This window comes from Cetorhinus maximus, chromosome 7 (assembly GCF_964194155.1).
Source record: "Cetorhinus maximus chromosome 7, sCetMax3.hap1.1, whole genome shotgun sequence".
Taxonomy (NCBI): Eukaryota; Metazoa; Chordata; class Chondrichthyes; order Lamniformes; family Cetorhinidae; genus Cetorhinus; species Cetorhinus maximus.
This window is the reverse complement of record NC_135885.1, coordinates 84,751,969-84,779,030: the sequence shown is the minus strand read 5'-3', so window position 1 is coordinate 84,779,030 and position 27,062 is coordinate 84,751,969. Positions and strand designations below refer to the sequence as shown.

At 42.0% G+C, this 27,062-nt stretch overlaps 1 protein-coding gene and 1 long non-coding RNA gene across 3 annotated transcripts in view; one reads left to right on the top strand and one right to left on the bottom strand.

Annotated features, from left to right (window-relative positions):
* The window catches only part of maml2 (mastermind like transcriptional coactivator 2), a 416,101-nt gene that overhangs the window by 364,254 nt on the left and 24,785 nt on the right, over positions 1 to 27,062 (top strand). The window lies entirely within an intron of this gene.
* Positions 3,605 to 6,579, bottom strand: LOC144682915 (uncharacterized). Its single transcript, XR_013577129.1, has 3 exons — positions 5,927 to 6,579; positions 5,188 to 5,425; positions 3,605 to 3,914 (listed from the first exon to the last, which is right to left on the bottom strand). It is a non-coding gene; the product is annotated as an uncharacterized LOC144682915 (long non-coding RNA).

Below are 27,062 nucleotides of genomic sequence, written 5' to 3'. Positions count from 1 at the left end.
AACAAAGTTTGGCAGTTAACTGTCAGTCATCAGTTAACTGGTGCCTTCTCCTTGGAAACTCCTCTACCAATCAGAGTCCACTTGCCAACCAATCAGCACTCTCTTCTCATGCAGTATAAATTGTTGTTCCCTTTACATTTGGTATCCTTGTGAATTGTCCTGATGAGTGCAAAACGGAAAGCTTCGACAAGATGTCTTTTTTTTTCAGCATAACCAAGTCCTGTACTACCAAATGACAATTTAAAAACAAGAAATTCCAACACAAAGCAAGCTGACCCAAGCCGCCTTTTACTCTGGCCCCATTTGCCTGCATCATACAAATGTATTACTTGCAATATAATTGAAGCTTTATTTTATTTGCTCTATTCTGGGGTCTCCAGAAATGGCAGTTTAAACCTTGCTCACAGGACAGCCTGGTGATCTGTATATTCCAGCCAGGGTTCTAGCTTCTTGGGAACTGATTAAAAAAAACTGGTAAGACTGTAACATCAAACTTTGATAAATTAAGAAGAATTTCAATGAAACTGTAGAGCTCTATAGTCAACAGATCAGAATAAAAGAATCTCACCTGTCAGAGAGAAAAAATTATGTACCTCATATGATTCTTTACTAATATATTATATTTTTTGCAACTGAGATTGAAAACAGAGTTAGTACATTCAGAGTACTGCTAACCTCAACTCCTGGACAAAATACCTAGTCCTGTGTTAATTACATTTGGAGTTGAAGATCAGATGTTCATGCTGAAGTACATAAGCCTTGCATTCTCAGTTCAGATATAGAAAACAAATATCATCTTTATGAGCTATACTGGGGGTGTTACTTTTTCCACAGTGAGTTTGGCCCTCTTAGTAAAGGAAAGAAATTACTTTAGGGTACCAAAAATAATAGGCTAAAGTATTCCAGTCCCAGAGACTTAACTCCAGTTTGAACTCGAAACCTCAACCAATCTTCCATCCATCTGCTCTCATTGGGGAATGTCAAACCAATTTTGACTAAGGCCTAAATTTTCACCAGGATAGAGAAGCTCTGCATTGCGGTAAAAATAGCGGAAATGCCCGAAAAGCAGAAGTCCCACCCCCAAACACGACACTTGCCATTTTTGCAGGGGCGCGATTGGGGGCATTTCGCATACGTGCGGTTTATGGAGGCAGCTGCCCATTTAAATCATTAGCTACCTCCACTGAAATGGGATTTGGGTATGCCAGGAGTGTGAAGCTCACTGTGTGCTGGTTAGACCAGGTGAGAGCTGGTCTGAACTTGGTGGATTTATTTGGATAGCCAGGATACCTCTTTTGGGGAGGTAAGGTACCCCTTTGAATCTGATCCCAGGAAACCTTTGGGGGAGATGAGGAGCCCTTTGGGGTAAGTCAGGTGCCCTTTGGAAGTGTTAAAAGTAGGCATAAATGTGCATAAACACATTACTGTCAAGTTTATTGGAACTGTCAGCAGACCTGTCAAAATCAACAGTCAAAACTGTCAAAGGGATTGGTCAAGCTGTCAAGGCATTTAAAAATCCAGCCCTTTAAATCTGAAAAAAATGCCTGGAGTGTTAAAAAAATGATTGCTTGCTATTTCACTCCCTGTTGACATACATGAGTGCTTCCACTTCTGGATTTTTGCTGCATGACTGATTTTGCAACCATCTATTACCAACTATTTCACAGTTTGATTGACAGCTACAAGTGGTGAGGAGGGCTGTAAATTCCAATGCTTGTTGTTATAAGGGATTGTGCACTTGGAATATTTGTTGTTATAAGGCTTTAGTTAAAGGAATGGAAATTTAGTTAATTATTTTTTTATGAATGAATGTTTTTCATTTAATATGGTGAAGTCTGCACTAGACACTTAGAACTTTACTTTATAGAACTTCATTTTATCTCATCTCTGCATGGTTCTGCGGTCTGCCTATGGCGAATACTAGGTGCATTGGCATGGTAGATGTAAGAGCAAAGGGTGGGTGGGGGCATAGTTGGCATAGGGTCTATAAAGGGCCATGGGGGTGAGTACAGGAGCGTGGGTTGGCATGAAGGGTATGAGGGGACATGGAGGGTGGGTAGGGGATAGGTTGGCATAGGGACTATAAATGGCTATGGGGGTGTGTACAGAGACACAGTTGTAGGGGCTATAAAGGGCCATGGGGGTGGGTACAGGGCATGAGGTGGCATGAGTTGGCATGGATGGGGCATGGGGAGTGTGTTTGGGCGGTGAGGGGGTGTGAGGGCTGGAGGGATTTTTTTATGTTTTAATCTTAATTTTTTTATTTTTGGAAACTGTGCCAGAACCCGAAGCAGTCCTTCCACCCAGCCTGCCTCCGCACCCGGCAGCCTCCTCACTTCTTCCTGGGTGTCCTGCCTGACTCCTATTCTAGCTGTTTCTGCATACCCAACCAGAGAGCGAAAATCTGGGCTCAAGTCAACATCACTGGGCAATGGTGGGGGTCAGACTAAACCTGCAGTATCAAGACTGCCCTGCAGAAGCACAACCTTTGTCTATCAATCAGTAAAAATCTAGAAGGCATGTCTGCAATTCTACTGTTTTGCTGGATCAGTTTCAGGCATTCATGAACCTTTTATACATTGGAGGTTCCTCAAAAACCATTCAATAGTCACTAACCTGCAGCATTTGCAGGAGTGAGAAGTGGCGTGTTCAGTGAATTTTCTAATTTAGAAAAACTAAAACAAAATTCAAAACGTGCACAAATATGTTATTGTATTCTTCAGAGGCCGAAATAATGACGGAGATCTTGTAAAAATTGCATTGTTAGGCCAGGCCAAGGAGAGGAAAATTAACTTAGGAATTTACTTCTCATTGCAATTCATTCACCCTTGCTGAAAAGTGGATGTTGGTGTGGGAAAGAATCATTGTGATGCTTCCACCATTGAATAGCCTGACAACTCTGGCCACTTGAGCGAGGTACCAGAGGGCCTGTTTAATATGAGCCCAGCATGAATCAGACGTTCAACAGTAGAAGGGGAAAATGAGGAGGTGTGTGAACTGGACAGAAAAATCCCTTACATTAACTGCTTTTTGTTATGAAGCCAATTCATGTGCAGCCAACAAAATTTTATCTTTAAATATATACATAACTTGCTACAAGGCCAGTTCACTTTTCTTCTCAAGGCGATGAGATAACCAAGAACTGAAAGTTCATGCTAGAAGCGTTTCTATAGCCACCAGGATCTCTTATTTCAGAGGCTTCCTCTATTTCTTTCTTCAATTGTTCTAGCAATATTGTCATACTCCTTGCAGGAAGCACAATATAAGAGAAACTTCCTGCCCTAGTTGCATTGATTTCTAACACCCTTCCATTTAAGTAGTTGTGCAGTATCCAGGATTTTTATGTTCATCAAAAATAATACAGTAAAATTTTTATTATCCGGCGTACATGGGGAATGGGTGGTGCCGGTTAATCAAAAACGCCAGTTAACGGGGAGTTCCATTTACCAGTGGAATACAGCACAATACTGACAGTATGAACTAATATGCAAGTACTCAGGAAGTAAAGAACAGTAGTCTTTTTACTTCTAAATCTTCAACAGTACATTAAAACATAATTTAAAGTATAAAATAATACAGTATACTGATACGGGTCTGGATAACTTCGTAATTGCTTCGGTAGATAAAGTGATGATTTGTATTCAGGGAACATCAGAAATTCGAATTAGTAAAGAATTCCAGTTGGTAGAATGCTGGATAACACAAAGTTTACTGTAATAATTTAAAATTGGCCACAATAATAAGCTGACTTTCAATTCATTGACAGTTCAGCCACCAAGGGCTTCGGTTGTTGCGTGTGTTCTGCTTTAATTTATCTTTTGGACGTTTGACAAGGAGGTCTTACCAGCTGCCTTGAAAGTTAAGATAAATATAAAATACTGCGAATCTGAAGTGTACAACAGGTTTCTCAGCATCTGAAAAGAGAAAAAAATAAGTTAACATTTTGACTGTAGGCCCTTCATCAGTTCTGATAAAGGGTATCTACATAAAGCATTAACCTCTCTTTTTCCCTCTAAAGAGGGTGACTGGCCAACTGTGTATTTCCACTATTTTTTCTTTTAGAAAGATGAACACCAGCATGAGAAACTCGGATAGTTCTGATGAAAGGTCACGTGAGCTGAAATGTTAACTCTGTTTCCCTCCGCAGATGCTGCCTGACCTGCTGAGTTTTTCTAGCATTTTTTATTTTTATTTCAGATTTCCAGCACCTGCAGTATTTTGCTTTTGTATGACTGAGAAACTCAGATCTGAGCACTAATAAAGGTCTTACAAAGCCATTTTGATGCCAGAAACCAAATGCAGCCATTTGCAACCTTTTTCTGTATACAGTGTTGTGATACTAATGATGTGAACTGAGCTGCTTTCAACATGGTATAATCTCATACTTTATTTCCATTAGAGCAGTATCACTGAGACACATCCTGATTAAGGAGTACAATTGCTTCAGGAGGGGTGTAACACCATGATGATGTTCAGCAGATCTGCTTTTTCATCTTCATGCTCCCCCTTGGTGATATCATCCACAGACATTGGGTCAGCTTCCACAGTTATGCTGACAACAACAAACTCTACCTCACTATTACCTTTCTCAGCCTCTCCGTGCCTCTGTGTTACCAGATTGCTTGTCTGACATCCAATCTTTCTTGAGCCACACTTTCCTCTTCTTAAACTCAGAGAAGACCCAAGCCATTGTCACTGGCCCCCACAACAATCTCTGTAGCCTTGTCACCAATTCCATGCCCGTTCCCAGCTGTTGTCTCAGCCCAAGCCAGACTGTTAGGAATCTGGACCCTATTTGAATCTGAGTGTGTTTCTGACCATATATCCTCTTCATTACAAAAACCACCTAATTCCATTTTCATAGGATTTCATTAACATTACCCTCATTGGTTTACATTGGCTCCTGGTCCCACAATGCTTCAAATTTAAAATTCCCTATCATCTATTTAAATCCCTCCATGACCTCACCCCACCGTTACCTAACTTGCTGTCACAAAACAATCTCTTCCCCAAATGCTCTGTTTTTCCAACTCCAGCCTCTTGTGCATAGCCCACTTCCTTTGCCCTAAAATGAGCAACCAGGACTTTAGGTGATTTGACCCCACATACTGGAATTTCCTCCCAAAGTTTCTCATTCTCACTTCTTTCTCTTTTTTAAGTCTTTCCTTAACACAGACCTTTTATCACCTTTGTTTTGGCATTCATTCTTTCTGATTATGACTCCATGAAGCACCTTGTGACTTTTTTCTAGTTAAAAGGTGCTATATAAATTCAAGTTGATGTTGTTGCATCTCCAAATATGCATAAATGTAAGCGGGCAAGTTCTAGCTGCCAGAGTAGAGTGCACCTTGCAATGTAAATCACACGCATTCCATAGCATTCGCAGCCCTGGTACATTCCAGAGCCACATCGACATCCAGTAGATCTGTAACATAAAGAGAACATCAAAGAAAATCCAATTGTTAAACTGATGGCAGTCAGTTGATTATCTTGAAAGAGAGCCAAGTTTTAATGCAAAAACCATCTATTGCAGGCTCCAAAACAGATTTTGTTTGCTTTAAAGCCGTTTTTATATTCCTTTCGTTCAGATTCTGGGAGCTTTGCATCAGCAAAATGGTTCCAGGCGTTTGTACTTTGAATTCTGTAGCATAGCAGTAGACTTGTAGACAGTTTATTGGTTCAACAAAAAACTGACTTAACAATATAAACCATGGGAGCCAGCCCTGGACCTCTGATTCCCAGAATCTGAAATAAAGCAAGACAAATGCAAAAGCAGTATAAGATGTCAGTTTAAGACTTTAAAATTAGCACCTAGCATCAGGATGTGCCCTTTTCATAAGATTGGCATTATGACGTTTTATTCACGTCACTAGTGATTGGTAACTGTTGCCACCAGAGCATTACCGCAGCCTATTAAAGAAATTACCTGTTTTACACTGCTGTTTTCAAAGGGAAGATAAAATGAAATAAGGAAAGGTTACTACTGCACAGCAGGATCTAGTTTTGAAGACGGAAGCAAAGCTGACTTGTTGGTTTCCAACGAGTTGCTTGGACATGTGCAAAAAGACTTGGGAGCTAGGAGAGTTTAATTATTAATCACTGTCAACCTTTGTTCCTGTTAAAGACCTGATTATTGTAGCAAGCTGGTAATGAGGCACAGTTTATATGTCTGTTGCTATGAGATTGTGAGGGATGATCTTTGGTCTCTGCAAGATATCGCTCTGAGCCCGAATTTAATGAGTTTGGATGCAGACTGTTATTGATAGAATGGTTAAGTAATACAGCTGCTTTTCAGCACTTGCATGCAGATTTACAAAGACAATATTCTCTTTACTTCTATCTTGGCTGCATTTCAAAGACATTGTTCAAATAACCTTTTAATATATTCCAACCTTCCTTTTCAAATGATCACTGCAGTTTCTTTAAACGTTCATGTACTAAACAGTGTAGTCCATATTAATTACAGAATAGCAAGTGGTGTTGCAGCAGTGCTGATAAATGCATAACTAGTCTCCCAGGGAATGTTCTGCTTAATCAGGATTTCTGTGAACTGGACAATTAACACTTAAAGCTCCATTCCTCCACAAATGAAACAAATTAAAAATTCAATAGTATGCACCTTTCATAGGTCAGTCCTGGTAAAATCACTTTTCTGTTCTGTTTTTGAAAGATATATCCTAATTGTTAAATTTCATGCAATATTAAGATAATTTAGAGGTTTTTAGATGCTAATGTCTCAGTAGTTATACATTGCCAGCTATGGCTAGTTGGTAACATGTTTGTCTTTAACTCTAAACGTTCTGGGTTCAAGTTCTACTCCAAGACTTGAGTACAAAAATCAAGGCTGATACTCCACTGCGGGAATGAGGGAGTGCTGCACTGTTGGAGGTGCAGCCTTTTGGATGAGGTGCTAAACCAAAACCCCATCGGGCTTCCTGGGTGGACTAGAGGATCCCATGGCACTATTTCAAAGGAGAGCAGGGGAATTACTTCCGGTCAATATTTATCCCATGATCAACACCACAACGGCAGATTACAAAAGTAAAATAGTGCAGATGCTGGAAATCCAAAAAAAAACCCAGAAAATGCTTGAAATACTCAGTAGGTCAGGCAACATCTGTGGACAGAGAAACAGAATTAATGTTTCAGGTCAGTGATCTCTCAATGAAAGGTCATTGACTTCTCAATGAAAGGTCATTGACCTGAAACATTGGCCGGAAGCTTCCATTCCAAAGTCTAAGTTCGGTGGCAGGCACAGAAATGAGAATGATTTCTGCTGGGGGTGGGTGGATGGCTGAACATATGCGAACTTACGCTGTACAGCTCAATAAATATGCAGCTGCAAGGAGCCCACTGATTATCGCGGCGGGGGGACAGGCAGGAAGTTGTCATTCCCGCTGTTACTTCATGGGGTCGAAGGTCTGTGCACCATCTTTAAAGGGCACCCAGACAGCCTGCACTATCCCTTCTACCTTTGCCCGGCCACTGCTCCACCCTTCTCCGCTAAACCTTCCTCCCTTCCTTAGTCATCCTTCACACAACTTGCATTGCCACCACCCAGTCTTGAGCATAGGCTGGCATTTACTGATGCTCCCCAAAGAGAGCAATGCAGGGGCAACTCACAGTTAATCATGGATGAAGTCTACCTCGCCTGGTGCACAGCCTTTATGTGCAGTCGTAAAAGTGAACGTTCCAATTTCTCGCAGATGGGTAAGTTAATTTGGCAGGGGAACTTAATTCTGGCAAGCTGACCTTTTAATGAGCATGCATTAGATGCTAAGACATGCAAAAGGGCTGCCCGACATTGTTTGTGGGGAAAATTCGACCTGCCTTAACCTGCCTTTAAAATCCCGAGAACAAAGCTGCTAAAGTTCATCCCACTGTCGGAAAACTGATTTTTGGCCTCACGCCAATTAAGTTCCCCCACTCGCCAAGCTTCTCGCTGCTGCAGGACAGGAAGATTCCGCCCATTCCGCTGTTTCTTTCTCCACAGATGCTGCCTACCTGCTGAGTATTTCCAGCATTTTCTGTTGTTATCACAAAAACAGATAATCCAGTCATTATCACCTTGCTGTTTGTGGGAACTTGCTTTGCACAAATTGGCTGCCATGTTCCCAAAACTACTTCATTGGTTGTGAAGCACTTTGGGATGTCCTGTGGTCATGAAAGACATGATAGAGATGTGTGTCTTTCCTTCCTTCAGTTGCAAAAATTAGTGCTCAGAACACCCTTCTGCAGAGCAGCATAGTGCGTGAGTGCCAAATGTGATGGGGTGCTGCCTCACACGCGATTCGCTGCTTAATGATTTGAAGTACACTACTGTCCAAAACATACAGAGGTCATTGTATTCTGATTCCTGAAAAACAAATGTAAAAACTCTTTAAACCCTTTTCCCAGTGGTAGATGTAATATAAAATGTGATGATGAGCCATACAGTCTGAGAAGAGTCCCAAGCTTAAACCCTGGTGTGTGCATAAGTCAATTGACATCATGATCCCAGGTTCATAGAGAGAAGAACAAAAAATAAAAAAATACCTGGAAAAACTCAGCAGGTCTGGCAGCATCGGCAGAGAAGAGTACAGTTGACGTTTCGAGTCCTCATGACCCTTCAACAGAACTAAGTAAAAATAGGAGAGGGGTGAAATATAAGCTGGTTTAAGTGGGGGCGTAATTGGACGTCCAATCCCTCTACACCTCCATCCCCCACCGGGATGGTCTGAGAGCTCTCAGCTTCTTCCTCGAACAGAGGCCCGAACAATCCCCATCCACCACTACTCTCCTCCGTCTGGCTGAACTTGTTCTCTCACTGACCAATTTCTCCTTTAACTCCTCTCATTTCCTCCAAATAAAAGGTGTGGCTATGGGTACCCGCATGGGCCCCAGCGATGCCTGTCTCTTTATGGGGTATGTGGAACATTCCTTGTTCCAGTCCTACTCCAGCCCCCTCCCACAACTCTTTTTCCGATACATCGATGATTACTTCGGTGCTGTTTCATGCTCTCGTTGGGACCTGGAAAAATTTATTAATTTTGCTTCCAATCTCCACCCCTCCATCATTTTCACATGGTCCATCTCTGACACTTCCCTTCCCTTCCTTGACCTCTCTGTCTCAATTTCTGGTGATAGACTGTCCACCAATATCCATTACAAGCCTACCGACTCCCACAGCTACCTCGACTACAGCTCCTCACACCCCGCTTCCTGTAAGGACTCCATCCCATTCTCTCAGTTCCTTCGCCTCCGTTGCATCTGTCCTGATGATGCTACCTTCAAAAACAGTTCCTCTGACATGTCCTCCTCCTTCCTTAACTGAGGTTTTCCACCCATGGTAGTTGACAGGGCCCTCAGCCGTGTCCAGCCCATCTACCACGCATCCACCCTCACGCCTTCTCCTCCCTCCCAGAAACATGATAGGGTCCCCCTTGTCCTCACTTATCACCCCACCAGCCTCCGCATTCTAAGGATCATCTTCCGCCATTTCCGCCAATTCCAGCATGATGCCACCACCAAACACATCTTCCCTTCAGACCCCCCCCCCCCAGCGGCATTCCATAGGGATTGTTCCTTCCGTGACACCCTGGTCCACTCCTCCATCACCCCCTACTCCTCAACCCCCTCCTACGGCACCTCCTCATGCAAACGCAAGATATGCAACACCTGCCCCTTCACTTCCTCTCTCCTCACCGTCCAAGGGCCCAAACACTCCTTTCAAGTGAAGCAGCATTTCACTTGCATTTCCTTCAACTTAGTCTACTGCATTCATTGCTCCAAATGTGGTTTCCTCTATATTGGAGAGAGCTTTGCAGAACACCTTCGGTCTGTCTGCAAGCATCACCCAGACCTCCCTGTCGCTTGCCATTTTAACACTCCACCCTGCTCTCTTGCCCACTTGTCTGTCCTTGGCTTGCTGCATTGTTCCAGTGAAGCTCAACGCAAACTGGAGGAACAGCACCTCATCTTCCGACTAGGCACTTTACAGCCTTCCGGACTGAATATTGAGTTCAACAATTTTAGATCTTAAACTCCCTCCTCCATCCCCACCCCCTTTCCGTTTCTTCCCCCTCTTTTGTTTTTTCCAATAATTTATATAGATTTTTCTTTTCCTACCTATTTCCATTATTTTTAATGTATTCCACCGGTCATTTATCTATACCTTTTATGCCCTTTTAGTCTTATTTCACCCCACCCCAACTAGAGCAATCTGTACCTTGCTTGTCCTGCTATCCATTCTTAATTAACACATTCTTTTAGATAATATCACCGCCTTCAACACCTCTTTGTTCTTTTGTCTGTGACATCTTTTGGTTATCTCCACCTATCACTGCTTGCTTGTCCCAACAACCACCCCCCACCTTCTCTCTCTCTCTCTCTCTCCCCCGCCCCCCCACCCCACTTAAACCAGCTTATATTTCACCCCTCTCCTATTTTTACTTAGTTCTGTTGAAGGGTCATGAGGGTCGAAACGTCAACTGTACTCTTCTCCGCTGATGCTGCCAGACCTGCTGAGTTTTTCCAGGTATTTTTTATTTTTTGTTTTGGATTTCCAGCATCCGCAGTTTTTTGTTTTTATCATAGAGAGAAGAAATTGGCTAGGTTTTCTGTTCCTGATCACTCCCAGCAACTTTAACTGAGGAGTTTAGTGGACACCATGCAAGTTCAAGGTTAGGCTCAGCTGTGAAGGCAGCCTGCAGCTTTATGAACTGTTGAATTCATCAGTCATCTTCACATGTGAAGAATGTCATCAAAAGCAAAACTACAAACCCAAAATGAAAACAAAGTGCTGGCAATGCTCAGCGGATCAGTCAGCATCTGTGGAGGCAGAAAATATATTCACACTTCAGGTGTAGAGCCTATTTTAGAACAAAGAATCTACATCAGAAATGCTAATGTATTAGTTGAACCCATGGATGCTGACTGACCACTTCAGCGTGGTCAGGAGGACTGCAGCAATGTGTGAAACTGTCCCCTTAGTCTCTGCCTCCAAAAAAGGAGTGTAAAGGGAAAATCAAAACGAAAGGTTAGAGAAAAATGGGAAGGGTAGAGGGGGACTGGTTGGGTCAGTTGATAAGAACACTGTAGAGAGGGATTTTATGGAGCCCTAAAGAGCAGAAAACATGATGTGCTGGGTGACTGAATTAGGCAGGATGCAAAATCTCAATTGCCCAATGGCGGATTCAGATGCAGAAATAAAGTCAGTGACTTGTTTGCAGAGTGTCAGGCTTCAGGCCAACTGTGGCGGGTTCATATTTGTAATACTTTTACATGCCATGAATACTCTTTAGTGTAAAACATTTTTTAAATAAAGCCCTACCTTTAAGATAAGTCAGCAGTGCACAAGTGTCTTCTTACACCCAGTTCACATTTGTTTAAAGGTGGTTTGAACCAGTTGACTTTGTGCATTTGTGTCTGAGATCAGCAGTTTTCCTTGAACTCTGTGGCACAAGTAAGGGGAGCACGAGGACGACAGCTTGCATGGAGGCTTGGGACCGACAAGAGTGAGTCAGTGGTGAGGGAGCTGGGTGGGGGTGCGGTGTGGAGCAGGGTCAGGGGCATGGAGAAGTGGAAAAGGGATCAAGGGACGATAGAGGAAAGGGTCGGGGGCATGGAAGAATGAAGAGGGAAGGGCCTGGCATCCTGGGTGTGGGGAAATCAGTCAAGGTAAGAAAATGAAGGGCCTGAAGGGTGGTGTAAGTACTGTCCAAATGTGGATATATCTCAGGGTGTTCGCTGGCAGAGTACTTCCAGGGCTTTCAGTTCACCTATGCCATTTCATTATCCTTAATGAGAGTGATCTCGGGCAATGTCCTTTACAATGCACAGAAGGGAGGGCCAGCTGAACCTGCAAGTGCAGCCATGTCCCATGGCGAGTCCAACACTGGACACTAACGTGAACATTCAATAAAGAGTGAGCAGAAAAAATAACATTGTTTCTTCCACAATAAAGGAAATATCGCTAACTCCCGTGTAACCATCAATATGTCCAACCATGAGGTGTGTCAGTGCATTTAGCTCTCTGACTAAGCTAGTTTCAACAAATAGCGATGATGCACACATGAATAAAATGTCATGTGAGGTATTTAGAAATAAAATTTAAATTTGAAGAAACACCCATGCTACCTTTGTGTTGTCAATAAGTCTTATGTTAATGGCAATGGAGTTGGGCAGAAAGGTTTTGGCTGTATTTGACCAGAAGGCTCTTTTACAGCTCACCCATAGCTGCAGCATTGTCAGCTGACATCGGGTTTCATCACTGAAAAGCATCTCCCACCACGGAATCAGACGTGTTTCTTGTGCAAGCTGCCAGCACTTCAAATTTTAATTGTAATTGCATGGGAGACAGAATAAAGCAAGCGAGTAAAGGTGGAGCACACTTCCCGTTCTGCCATTAGGGACAGCGCACCACTGACAAAATTCCTCCCATAGTCTCCATAACACAAAAACCTGGGTTTCAAAGTAACCTAAAACGTAGAATGCATTGAAGGTGATAAAAGCCCTCTACAGACTGTAAATACCCCTGTGTGAAATTTGCTCAGATTGTTCTACCCACTTTCCCAGTGGGTGTTGGCTCACAGGAACATCCTATCCACAATTCAACATCAGCTGGCTAACTCAGAGGGTCACAAGGATAAATGATTGAGAAATGGTAAGTTTATACAGGTGTGTTAGGAAATGTGGTTCTGATATTGGGGTTCAGATACATCAAGGGAAGATTTCCCTCACTACAACAGAATTATTCTTTGTAATCATATTAACTAGTTTGATACAAATGGCAAACTGGGGAAGGTTTTTGCCATTGTTGGGACAGAGGGGGAGCATTAATTTACGTCTGGCTGTGGGAAAACCAATGTGTTGAGTGCTCAATATTGACACTCAGTGGCCAGAATGGAAAAGCCTTCCATTTTCATCACTGATAGGTTGGGGGGAGGGGTGGGGGGGGGGGCAAAATCCAAAAATTAAAATGAGAAATTTAATTTCTTTAAAAAAAAGACTTTATTTAATCTTAACTTAATTTCATGTGTAGCTTTTCCTTGTCAGCACACAATTCACTTCTCTCATGCGCAGGTTTGAGCTTCTGTAAAAAATAATGGACTGATTTTGGTTTGCCGCATATGTAGGGTAGCCGCTTAATGACATCGGTGGGAGGCCTGAACCATTTTCACAGTCCAACTTCATTTTAGCATCAAGGGAAAACTGTCAGTGTAATTCGCTCAATATATCAGCAACTTTCCCATTGTGAGGGTGGGAAATCTGTCAGGGCTCTTACAATATAAAAGCTTTCAGCACCTCTTAAAGGGGAGGTGCATTTTTCTCATGGCTAAACATTGGAACAGTATCTTCACTATCAGAGTAGACGATAGCTGCATCCAGGTTTGCGGAAGTACTGGTAGATCAAGTTACCATTGTCGGGAAGTCCTTTTCCAATGCTGACACATCAAAATAGTACTGAGGGAGTGCTGCATTGTTGGAGGTACAGTCTTTCAGATGAGACGTTAAACCAAGGCTCCCTCTGCCCTCTTAGGCAGACGTAAAAAATCTAATGGCACTATTTCAAAGAAGAGCAGGGAGTTACCCCTGGTGTCCCGGCCAATATTTATGCCTCAATCGACATCACAAAAACAGATGATCTGGTCATTATTACATTGCTGTTTGCGAGAGCTTGCTGTCTGTAAAATAGCTGCTGCTTTCCCTGCATTACAACAGTGACTACACTTTAAAAGTACTTCATTGGCTGTGAAGCATTTTGAAACATATGGTGGTCGTGGAAAGCACTATATAAATGCAAGTCTTTCTTTTTCTTTGTGTGATGGCAGTTGGTGCCCAACAGATGCCCAAACCTGGGAGTTTAATGAAAATGACGTGCTGCTTCACCTTGGTAGTGGCACTATTAAAACGGTGCTGGTTGCCTCTCTCAGGATGACAGCCTAGCTGCTCCCTCCCTTGCTGTTCCTTCAACCAAAAACAAGCCTAGTGCCAGGAAGCCAAGTGGCCTGGGAAATGTAATGATTGGGGAAATCTTTTGTGTTATATGTTGCAGTGAGACCAGAGACTTGTCCTTTTCAGTTGTGTGGTTGTACATGGGGTCTATATAGATGGTTGTATTTCACTGCTGGATGGGGGGAATGGGACAATATTGTGCATACTATAGGAGTGGATTGCAGTTCCTGCTGTAGGTGGTGACATAGCTCCAACACTGTCTTCCTACAAAACCGCAAACCACTTTATACATTGTTCCTCAAAATGTTGAAGGTATGAGGATTGGGTCTGAAGAGGTGGTGTAGGTAGGACAACTTTCAAGCTCTCTCCTTCTGGCTTGTGCCCATCCTGCTGCAGCTCAGTGCACCTCCTACTGTCTTTCCTCCTCCTCCTGACACAGTGGTGACCCAACCACACTCCCCTACTGCCACCCTGAATGCTGACAGATGCTCCTTCTCAATGGAATGAACATGAAACACTGTCACAGCAATAGCAATAGGTCCAGAAATCAAAAAAGGACACTACCTCAAACTGGCAACCCTACGGTTTACCTAACCAGCATTCAGAATGGTGCTATCTTAACTTGAAATGCCAGTGGGTCACTGGCATGTTCTAAAATGGCATTAGCAATGTGGCTGCATATGAAAATAGCCTTGCAGTGCAGCATCTTTCTTTAGATATTGATATGAGGCTGGCACCACATCTGGGTGGGGGTATTGGGTGCCTACTCTGAGGCTCTCCCAAAGATCATGAGATGTGGCAGGATATGCGTTGCTGATTTTCATGCCACTGCTGTCCCTTTTTTGCCAGGATATGTGTAACCAGCAGATTAAAAACTGGCCCCAATGTGTCCTCTCAATCCTTTAAAAAATCTTGTTGGTGGCTTTTTACTTGGTTTGATGTGTGATTGTATGCTATCATACTGTGGATTCCTTTTGTAAATGGGGCTGCTAGGAACTGTCATTTCTTTGGGCCATATGTGTGTAATTGTACATGAACCTATCATGTCAACTTTAAAACATTTTATTGAGTTTTCATGGAACCAGACGAAGAGCTTCTTTTATCATTCTCATGATTCGCTTTGATAGTGGAGAAGATGGAAACAGCACCATTATGTGTTCAAGTGGCCAATAACAGATGTGTAACATGAAAGCTTGTCTCTGTTATTGCAGTCAGATACCAAATTTGATTTCCCTATCCCGCACCCCACCAGAATTATCTTCTTTTCTAAAGCTGATCTGCGCCCGGCCCTGCTGATGTCTCGGTATAACTAGTTACAAGGAGGAGCGCGGATAACTGTTCCCTGGCTCCTTTTAGAAAAGAGTTTTAGCTTTGCTTCAAGAACACGCCAATTATTTATCATATTATCACAGATGCAAAAAGCTTACACAAAATTTCACCTAATTTTGAGCCTTTGATATTGGCATTTTCCCAGAGAATTAGCAAAGTTAACTGTATGCATCTATAGAAAGTGAAGTAGCCATATTAATCCAAATGCAGCCATGCCAATGATTGAAATCTCCAGTTCTAGCCAACGATTATTTTTCCAATGTCCAGGGTGTTTGAGTCCAAAGTGGGGTTACTTAATGATAAATGTGTTGAGCGAACTGTTTCCTTCCAAATAAATCCTGCTGAAAAGTATCATCACAGCATTTCAGCCCTGATGATATAAATAGCACTGAGCTCTTCCAGCAACTCCTGCTCTCAGATCCCTTCCCTGTAAGAACAGTGATTATTTGATGGGGATAATGATGTCTTATTCATATGCATAAGAGGGTAATCAAATAATGAGCAGAAGTGGAAATAGATCAGGATGCAGTTAAATTTAAAAGTGAAATACTACAGTTCTGGAAATCTGAAATAAAAACAGAAAATGCTGGAATACTCAGCGTCAGGCAGCATCTGTGAAAAGGAAAATAGAGTTAACATTTTGGCTCTGTAACCTCTCCAGTCCTAAATGCTTGGGGCCAAGTCATTTCTGGATTTCGGAATTTACTGGATGGTAGTATGATATCAGAATGCCCGACCACAAGTTGTGAACCAGAAAACACCATAGATATAAATGTTTACCTGAAACATAAAACAGTGATAAAACATTATTAAGCAATGATTTAAAAATTGTTTTAATTATCCATATACTATATCTTACATGTTTTCGTTCTCAAAGTACTGTATTAGAATGATGCCGATGACATCAAGAATCTGCTGAAATTCACAGATGGAATCATCAGAAATTACTGATCCTATGTAAACTTCAACTATTTGCACACTAACTATATGCTCACTATAAAAGCCAATGTTAATCTTTGTTCAATTAGGAGTAACTGACTTTTTAATGGTGTTCTAAGACATATTTAACAACCTTGCTTGCCCTGAAAAACTAATTTAAAGTGGTACAGCCTCATTCCCTCAGCATTTAAAAATTTCAGATTTTTAATAAAATAAAAATGATTTTTTTTAAATGTTTTTCTTCTGACATTTACATTTCGCTAAGCATATGTCCCAATCTTTATTTGCTTTCTATTCAATGATTTAAATGTGATTTTTATCCTCCTTGCACTTTGCTGTCTATGAGAATTCTTCACTCTGAAAGACTGATCTGCCTGCCTTACTGCTGCCCTATTGCTGGACACCACAGATCCTGTATAGAAGGTGACACATTGAAATTGAGATTTTCCAGTCAGCCTCCAGTTTCCTGACAGGATGGGGGACAGACCAACTGCCCGGAGATGGGCACCCAGTGGCTGATGGGGATGCCAGGGCTCCCAGTAGATCTACAAGTCCTCCCTGCCGGCCTAGATGTGGGCACAGCCAAAGATCATCCTGAAGAATTGCTCTCCACCCCCATCCCCATGTTCCCCCCTCATGGTGTTTTTTGTATTTTTAAATTCTATTTAAAAAGGCTGAGATGCCCTCTCAGTTACTTACCTTGCAGCAGGTGCTTCTCTGGAGTTGGAAGGCCACTAACAGGAAATCCATCTCCATGCCAATTAATGGCTTACCCACTTGAAAATGAAAACAAATTTGGCTCCTGTTTCCTGCCTCAGTGATGAAAATTCAGTAGAAATCTGCATCCTAGAGCCTGTTAGATCTTTATGGGCAAGTTTTCTCAAAGTCAGCAGTGAGAGCTGACCCTTCACTACTGCCCACAAAATCCGGGCCTTTAGGTAACGGTGTATGTTAGCACTGAGCAACACATCTCTGGAAGATGATGGGTTCAGTTTCTTGACTGTCATGCATTAGCTGATCTCAGCTGGCATGACAGCTTATTTGCCCTCAACATTTTCTAATGTTAAGTGTGGATCTCTGACAAGTATTCTCCCTATGCTTAAGTTGCCTGTTAATACTCAATACCTAGAATAATGCATGAAAGGCTCCCAATGACCCCGAGTGTCAGCTTTGGGAGAAGAGAGTAAGAGAATTTAGCAATTGAGAAGCAATATTGGATCTATCCATTAAGAAACTGCTATTGAAGATTCTTGAGGAAATAGATAAATTGAACCCCAATGATGACCAAAATTGCTGGGAAAAGAATTAAGAAGGGTCACAAGCACAATCTTAAAATCAAGAAAGTGCACAAACTATTTAAAAGAAACCAGTTACACATATGGGAAATACTTTTCCATGGAAAGCACTGGAGGCAAATAATGTGGAAAAATATCAGGTAGAATTCAGTAACCGCTGAGGGGGTGGTTGTGAATTATTTATTTTCAAGGCAGATAGACTGGAGAATATTTTCTGGCCCTGTAGGTTCCTATTTCCATAAAGCACATGTCCAATATGTATGTAGCATATGAAACATGCTGACTGGTTGCATTTTAATGAATGTTAAATTTAAGGCAACCATAAAGACGCAAGACATAAGTAGAGACTAGCACTTAATTATCTCTCAAAATAATTTCAATCACATCTTTGGAAAAAAAACATTGTGTCTTTTGTGTGGCCATGTTGATTCCTCATCCGCCTCAAATTTGTAACATAATGAACATAGAAAAATGTTCAGTAGCTCAAACGACTTTTCTAATATTTCCAGGGTTGTATTGAGATATAGCAAAGCGCACTGTCTATGTTTGAGTGTTTATCATTGGTTCTAACTTTTCCACTAAATAGGAGTTGCCTCTTAATGATCTTGGGCTAATCATCTCATCCATTCCAGCATTCCAGGTCTTTATTTTGTTACTGTACTTTGCATTCATTTTCTTCATACTTTGCAGATCTCAACCATGCACAATTCAGCATAGTCCCACCACAGAATTGTCAGGTGCAACTCCTGCCCAGCTGCATCCTTTACAACAAAAAGAAAGACCCCACATTTAAAATGAAGTAATTCTAAAATGAAAGGCAAAACAAAGTTAAAGCAAAAGCAAAATGAATGGAAGTAGCAAAAGTTAAAAAAGAGATCATAAAAGTTAAGTAAAAGAAGTAAGGAATCAAATAGATAACTAAAAAATGACAACTCAAAAGATGCAAAAGAAAGCCATTAAAAGGAGGCAGATTTCTTTTTATCCATTTATGGGATTTAACGTCGCTGGCTAGGCCAGCATTTATTGCCCATCTCTAATTGCCCTTGAGAAGGTGCCTTCTTGGACGGCTGCTTTCTTGAACTGCTGCAGGTGGTGTAAGTACTCCCACAGCGCTGTTAGGGAGGGAGTACCACGATTTTGATAAGAATGAAAACCACAAAAGGCATAAGAAAAGAATAAGTAAAAATGAATAAAATCATTTTTTATAGGCCTAATTATTTTGTTGCACTTCCCCCCCGCATTGAAGGAGGAGGGTGTCACAAAACGGGTGCAAAAATATGACAGTCATTTTTGTTCCTGGATTAGAGGTTACAGTAAAAATGCCAGAACTTTAAAATTTCCAAACTAAATGATTATGTACATTTTATAATCATTTATAACAATTACCCTTTGATCTGTGGTGTCAAAGACACCAAGTTTAAATAATAAATTGGTAAAACAGTCCTTCAGGGAAGAGGAATGGCAGCATCTGTGTTTGCAAGGTCATGATAACCATCTTCACATTTTCTTTGCGTTGCCTGTTGTGACTCAGTGCAATAAAAGTGTAGATTATTGGGCAAGGAAAATTTTCACTGGTGACGGCTGCCAAGAAGCAAGCTCAGCAACTCTCTGTAGACACAGCACTCCTTTGTGTTACACCAGCAAATTTATTCTAACTATTAGCACCTCCTTGTTCACCTCCCCACTCAAATTATGGACAATTTTACAATCAAATAAAACCATACATAACATGCTTGGCAAGGGCCATTCAGCCAGAAGAAATGTGATCTACAAGAAGCTATACTGGATTTGAAAATCGACTCAAAAATTGAAATACAACATTGTTCCAAGAAAATTCGATGTGGAATTGAATTGTATTAGACCAAATGAATTCCGAAGATTGTAGTTTTCACTAGAAGCGGGTTCAGGTTAACCAAGATAGGGACATAGGAACAGGAGTAGGCCATTTAGCTCCTTGAGCTCGTTCATCAGTCAATGAAATCATGACTGATGTGTGACTTAACTACATATACCCACCTTCAACAAAAATCTTTCAATCTCAGTTTTAAAGTTAACAATTGATTTAGGATCAATTGCCATTTGTGGATAAGAGTTCCAAACATCTATCACCCTTTGTGTGTATAAGTGTTTCCTAATTTCACCCCGAAAGGTCTGACTCTAATTTTTAGACTATATACCCAGTCCTAGACTCCCCAACCAACAGAGACAGTTTTTCATTGTTTCTTTAGCCCATGGACGTGTACTCCAAATGGATAGTTTTCCTTCTCCTCCACCTAGTTTGCTTTGTACACATGGCAGAAACTGTCATTTATCTTAGAGTAAAACTAGAATTAAACCATATTTAAGACACCTTTGAGTGTTTAAAAATTCCACATTTAACCCCTTGATGCCAGTTTGATGAATCAAATATTAAATAAAAATCTAATCAGCACTAATTGTAAATTATCAGAGAATTTGGTAATATTAAGAAATGCCCAATGCTGCATCAATATGATCCAAGTGAGCTTTGAAGGCCAGCCCATCCCCTGGCAGGATGTTGTGTTGGAAATGGGCTATTAAATCTTTAGCCTCTTTGGCAACCAGCGTCAGGACCTGAATATCTGCTGTGGACAGTTTCAGCCAGGCTCCTGGTTTCCAGGTGCTCCTCAAACTCCCACAGAAGAATGAGATCCTGCCTTTGACTGAATAATTTCTGTGTTCTTAATTATGATGAATTTATTACTCTTCAACATAGCCAACCTTCAGTACTAAATTTCAATAGTAACCATTATTCCAACCATTCAGCGTTGGTGCTATGTTCAGCCTTGCTGAGAATGATGCTGATAATCAAATGCCTCTACTCAGATTCCCAGAACTCATCTGTATACCCAAAACAATTTTTGGGGGATTTTCTATGCTTTGCTTTTGCCAAAACAAGGTTGCACTTACAGCCCTGCCGGGGCCAGAATCGAAAGCAGGCAGGAGTTTAAAATGCCCCAGTTCCTTGGCTTGATCCACCGCCGAGCCATTTTTGCAGTGGTGGGATGGGGTGGGGGTGCTTCAGGGCTACCTGTTCACATGCAGCAGGTAGCTGACATAGCCCATTGGGAGCCTATTGAAGCCAACTAAAGGAGACGCCTGAGATTTTCCAATCAGTCACCAGGTTCCTTTAGGTGTTGTGGGCCAGTTCAGCTGTCTGGAGGTGGGGCCAATGCTGCAGGCAACCGAGAGGCCCTCCCTGCCTGGATACAGCAGACCTGTGGAGGGCCTGTCGCCTCCCTCCCACAATGGTGGCCTGGCTGCAAGATCCCATTTTTAATTTAAGTTGAAAAAAAATTGGAGAGAGGACATCTCAATCTTAAAGCGCCCTCTCCCTTACTCTTTTTTTAAACTTGTTCATGGGATGTGGATGTCGCTGACTGGGCCAGCATTTATTGCCCATCCCTAATTGCCCTTGTTCAGAGGGCATTTGGGAGTTCAGGACCGTTTCTGGGGTCTCATGTAGGCCAGGCCAGGTAAGGACAGCAGATTTCCTTCCCTAAAGGACATTATTGAACCAGATGGGTTTTTATGACAATCAGCAATGGTTTCATGGTCGTCATCAGACTTTTTAATTCCTGGGTTCGAATCCCACCATCTGCCGTGGTGGGATTTGAACCCAGGTTCCCAGAGCATTACCCTGGGTCTCTGGATTACCAGTTCAGTGACAATACCACGATGCTGCCACCTCTCGCTCTGTACAGCCTGCTGCTCCTTCCAAGCTGTAAGGCCTCTGATTTGCGCTCCAGCTTCAAGAACCTGCCAGCTGTCTTTAATTGGATGGTGAGCCCATCCCCAAGCCAATTGACATGCACCCCCGTGAAAATCACAGTGAGTGACTGTCACCCCAGAGGGTGGGATTCGGACCCAGAAACGGTTCTGAACTCTTTTCCCTATTCCCAGAGGGGAAATTCTATAATCCTGCCCACAATTTCTCTGTTCCTCTCTGACTGAATGAAAAAATCTGATTATTCATCCCCTTTCAACCTAGAATATTTTCTTTTTATCATTCATTTATGCAAACTCCAGTTGTTTTAATTTCTAATAGTCCCTTAAAAGAGTACAAAAATAGGTTTTGAAACGGAGCCAAGCAATCAACAATGCAAGCACTGCCCCCTCTCCACCCACACTCTTTTTTGGAGCATTTTCACCTTTTGTTCTTTCTTACACAGACCCATTTGCTCTGACTCTCAATTCTCCCAAGTTCCCTCCCTTCTCACTCCTGAAGTTTTCACAACTCCAACCTTCTACATATTATGTCATAGGAAATGATTCCTAAAATAAATAGACAAGTGATTTTTCTTTTCCTTTTAAACTAGTGCAGCGATATGTAAGCTCCTGCTTGTTTGGTTGCTCCATACATAAATCTTCGTTGATAATTCATTTACAGGAATTAGGATAAAAGCACATACACTTTATAGGTGACTATCTCCTAGAGTTGACAACAGAATAATAAAACCTGGAGGCAGCCAGATGTGGGTGTTTTTTTAAAAAAAGAATCTCATGAGAATATGAAACATCTAAAATGCTGAAGTGATATGAATAAAAACACAGCATGATCATCACTTTAAACTTATCAGAGGAGTAAAATGAGAATACAAACTGCTTCTTATTTGTTACAGAATATACAGTTATTAGACAAAGCTGTTAGGACATTGACAGCTCAGGCTAATAGATTTTTTGAATTGTACAGACAGGCTCAGAGTTCTAGGAAGCATTATAGGGCCTTCAGCTGCTAACTTATAATTGACTTCAAAAAAGTAGTTCCCTTTTTCCAAAATAATAGAGCAAAATTTACATTGAGTTTCAATTGGTTCTCCCTTGTTTAGGAAAGAGTTGGTGCGTTACTCTACATTTGCTACAGATTTTTTAGTTAGAAATTTAAAAGAAAATAAGGGAGTACAGCAGGGATTTTACTGCAAGAAGTTATTATTACTATGTTTGCAGCAGTTAAACTAGGAGGAGTGTAACTTGGGATTATATCTATTTATTATTTTGATCAGAATTAAATATATAGCTATGGCTCCTTATGATCTCTTTTAATATCCTGGCAGCAAGGTAGATCTGAAGTGACGTCTGTTCTAAAGACATACATTAATGTTGATCAAAAAATTAAGAGGGATTTAGAAGGATTAATTTCTACCATTGGATTGCTCCATGACTCCATGAAAATATCCTGCCTCTGAAACCTGCAAAGCTATGGGAAGGGTTTTTTTTCCCCAAACCAAGTGAAAATCCTTGCAAAATAACTGCAACATTGAGCTTGAAGACATTGCTGGTGCAGGTGTGCATTGGAGGGTCAATCTTACAAACAGCGATCCTGGTGTAGAGCTTCACTCCTGGAAGTATATACTTAGAACGCAGGCAAGAAGGCCAGTGGGCTCTGCAGGATTTTCTGTACATTCAAAATGTCCTAACTCTTGCTGTGGTTGAAGCTCCATGCCATGAGTCCAAATCTGTAAATCTTACCTTACCATGGCCTGGATTTTCAACCCCGAGGCGGGTAGCGCGAGTCAGGAAAATTCCCAGCTCAGCTGGGAACTCACCCGCCTCTGGAGAAAATGCCCACAAAGGCAGGATTTTCATTGCCAGGGGGCAGGTGCAGGATGCAGTTGGGCCAGCTGACCTGGAAAGGAGGTCGGAAGCAGCCACAGGGACTGCTGGGTGCGGAGGCGGGCTGTTTAAAAGGCCCACCTCAGTGCTGTGGGATTTCTTCCCAGTTAAAATAAAAACAGAAAGCCCTCCAGCCCTCGACCCTCACACTCCCTCACCCCCACATACGCTCCATACCCCATCCATGCCACCTCATGCCCCCATGTCAGGCTCTGCCCCCTCACTCACCCCCATGGCCACCTCATGCCACCTATGCCAAGCTATGCCCACTACCCACCCACATGGCTCCTCATGACCACTATGACCCCCCAACCATCACCCATGGCTCCTCCTGCATCCTATACCAAGCTAAGGCACGTCCATGCCCATTCACCTACTATAGTCTGAATAGAAACAATGAACCCTAGTGACGTTAGAATATGTAGGAAAAAAGCTTTAAATAAAAGAGTCATTCATTCATTACTATGTTAAAAAGTCCTTTCACTTCAGCCCAATAAGAGTGTCAATCATCCAGACCCTTTAGCATCAATAACAAAAATCTGCAGGCTCTTGAAACCTCTCAACCTTGTGTAAATATACATTGTGCAATTGACAGCAAAGATCAGAGTGTCAGAGCTATCAATCAAGCAGCATTTTCCATGGGGCTCAGGCGTTACATCAGAGTAATGTATGTCTAGGCTCTTAGCCTAGTCTCATTATGTATTCTGTCCAGTCATAGTAGATTGGGTGTTTCTATGGATGTTGTCAAATGGACTTTCAGAAGACATTTATTTGATCACATTCCATACAAGGGATTATTAGCAAAGTTGAAACTACCCAGAATTGGAGATAACTATGTGACATGGTTGGTAATTGGTTGCAAAGTTGGAGACAGGGAGTAGGGATAAAGGAAAGGCACTCTGAAGGCAGGATGCAACAGATGATTTTCCCAGAGATCTGTGTTGGATTTTCAACATGTGTAAATAGTTGTATGTTCACGTTTTCAAATGACATTAAATTAGTACACACAGGAAGTTGTGTAGATTAGAGCAGTAAGTTACAAACGGATACAAACAGACTAAGTAAGAAGGCTTAACTATGGCAGATGGATTTCAGTGTTGGATGTCATCCACTTTATATCCATTAAAGAAAATTTGTAATATTTTAATAATGGTGGAAAACGAGGAAAAGTATCCATGTGCACAAATGACTAAATATTAGTGAACAAGTACAAAAAGTAATCAAAAAGGTGAATGGGATCATGTCCTTTATCTCAAGGGTTTGGAGTGCAAAGGGGAGGGAGTGATGCTTCAATTGTACAAAGCCTTGGTCAGATCCCATTGGGAGGCTGTGATCAGTTTTGGGCATCAACCCTCAGGAAAGATATATTGGACTGAATTTTCCTGGCTCTGGTGAGCTTGAAAGCATGGTGGAAGGGACCAGGAAAATAGGAACTGCATTGGGATAGCTCTCCAATGCATTCCCACTGCTGGGATACTTCCCTGGGGTAGGCTAGGAAGCTGACCAGTTTCCCGCCCCATGGAGGCAGCCAGCCAATTTATATTGTTGAGGCCCCAATCAGGGGTGATTTTGCAGCCTCTCCGTTATTTAGCCTGCAGCAGAGCAGCCGCTCCCCATTGCATGTGGAGGGGGCTCCACTGTGGTATGTTGGGAGGCCATCGGAGCTGGAAGCTCCATACCTCAAGAAAGGTCAGAATCATGGCCGAGACCAATCCAGGGCTTCTTGTCCAGCCTGATTCACCTACAGGTCTAGATGCTAGTTATTTGATGACTGAGGTGCAGGCCAACCAGACACCTGCATGTTGAGGTTCCCTCATGGTCTCCTATCTGTCTCAGCAGCATCCTCCTCTCCTGGTGGGGTTGCGAAGCCTCCAGTGCTGCCTACCCTCTGTTTGTGCCAGCAGCATTGGGATCTGGCCCTCTGTCCTTAATAGGATGGTGACTTGGAGGTGGCCAATTAGGAGGCCATCTCTTGCAAGATTGCGCCACCGCTCTTGCTACTGGTTGATGTCCCAAAGCCTGCAGCAAAATCTAGCCTGTTGGTTTGGGACTGTGTGCAGAACAGAGTCACCAGAATTATACCAGGGCATAAAGGAGGTAATATAAAGTTGGTTTGTATTTTTTTGAGTTTAGAAGATAGATGGGTAATCTACTTGAGGTGTTTAAAATGACAAAGACAAATGATTGTGTAAATACAGAAAGACTATTTTCTCTGGTAGAAGAATCAAGGACACTTGAGGCATAATCTTAAAACAAAAACAGGTTATTTAGAAGTGAAATTGGGAAGCATTTTTTCACACAAAGGGTAATGGAAATCTGAACTCTCTCTCTCCTAAAAGGTTGCGGATCCTGATTTAAATTTACATTTGCAAGTTGAGATTGATACATATAGAAGGGTCTCAAAATATATGGGGCAAAGGTAGGTGAAAGGAATTGAGGTACAGACCAACTATGATGGTGGAACAGGCTAGAGGGGCTGAATTGCCTATTGCTGTTCCCTGTATGAGGGAAATTTTAATGTGGAGGAGGTTGTGGGTTTGGATGTAGTTGAAGGTTTAATACCAGCAAAAACACAAGCCTGTTGCAATGTTGGCTCCAACCTGCTGCCTTCCAGGTTTAACTTGAGCGGCTTAGAAAGTTGTTGAGAGTTATTGCCTTTTAGCAGATGCTCATTGCACACTTAGAAGTTGATTTCAACAGAATTTCAAAATTAACGGCGCATCTGCGGGTTTCCCAGGTGTCCTGAAAGGCAAGTGAAAACCAGGCAAGAGCACAATGGCAACCGAGGGAGCTGAATGAAACGCGAGGAAATTCTGCAGTACTCACAGCTGCTTTCTGATCTGTTCATGGGAAAGAGTTTGTTCTCAATACTTTTGCTTAAGAGGTTACTTTCTACACTTGGAAGTTTTCTCAATCACATCTGGATGGATAACATTAGGAATGCTTTGTACTCCCAATCCAACTACAGCAGGGAGGAGCACTGGCTACACAAACACGTTAAAAGACGTAAACTTACCTTTTAAATGGTTGAAGGTTTCAAGGCCAGGAATATCCCGCCACGTGTTTTGTTCAGTGAAGTCCAATTTCTCGGAAGGCATCCTAAAACAGGCATTAGGCTCCTCATCAATGAAGCCTCTGTATTTTTTCATAGTGTGTGGGGGCTAAGGGGGGCAGGCCCTGTAAAATCTTTGCCTGGCCACGCAGGCACGGTAGCTTAAAAAGGTGGACTTGTGTGCAGCCTGCATGGGGACTTTCAGGCTGCTGCATGGCCATGTTTAGAGGGAACATTGTTTCTCATTAGGATATGCAAGAGACCCAAAGCCTGTTTCAGGACAACTGAAAATTATCCAAAATCAGTATTTATTTAACTTATGGGTGAGGAGGAGTATATAATAATTAGAATGTGTAAGTAGGTTGTGTGAGGAGCACAAATTTATTTACATCTTCATTTACTCCTTTATTAATTTTGATCCAAAGGCAACACCACAGGAGAGTCATTACAGAATTTGCATAATATCTTCTACTCACTGTGTTGTTTGATAGGACAGACTATCACTTGGCAAATTTGGACTACCTATAACAGGATCATTAACCCTCATTAAGGATGTGATCATTCATCCAGCCAAGCATCTAGATTATTGAAATATGCCATGAAAACTGCCACTTCCAAAAATAGAGTAAAACAGAATAATTACACACATTGTACATAAATGTTAAAAAATGCATTCTTGGGACGGATTTCCAGCAGCAATCCAATTTTGGGACTTAGATAATAATTATAAATGGTTCCTGTGTGACTTATGATAGCCCTTTACCCTGCATTTAGATGCTTGTCATTCCTGGGTAGCCATTATTTTCTATCCACATGTGTAAACTGAAAAATTACACGGAGACTCTTTCAGGGGCTCAATGTTCTCATACTAGATTGATCTG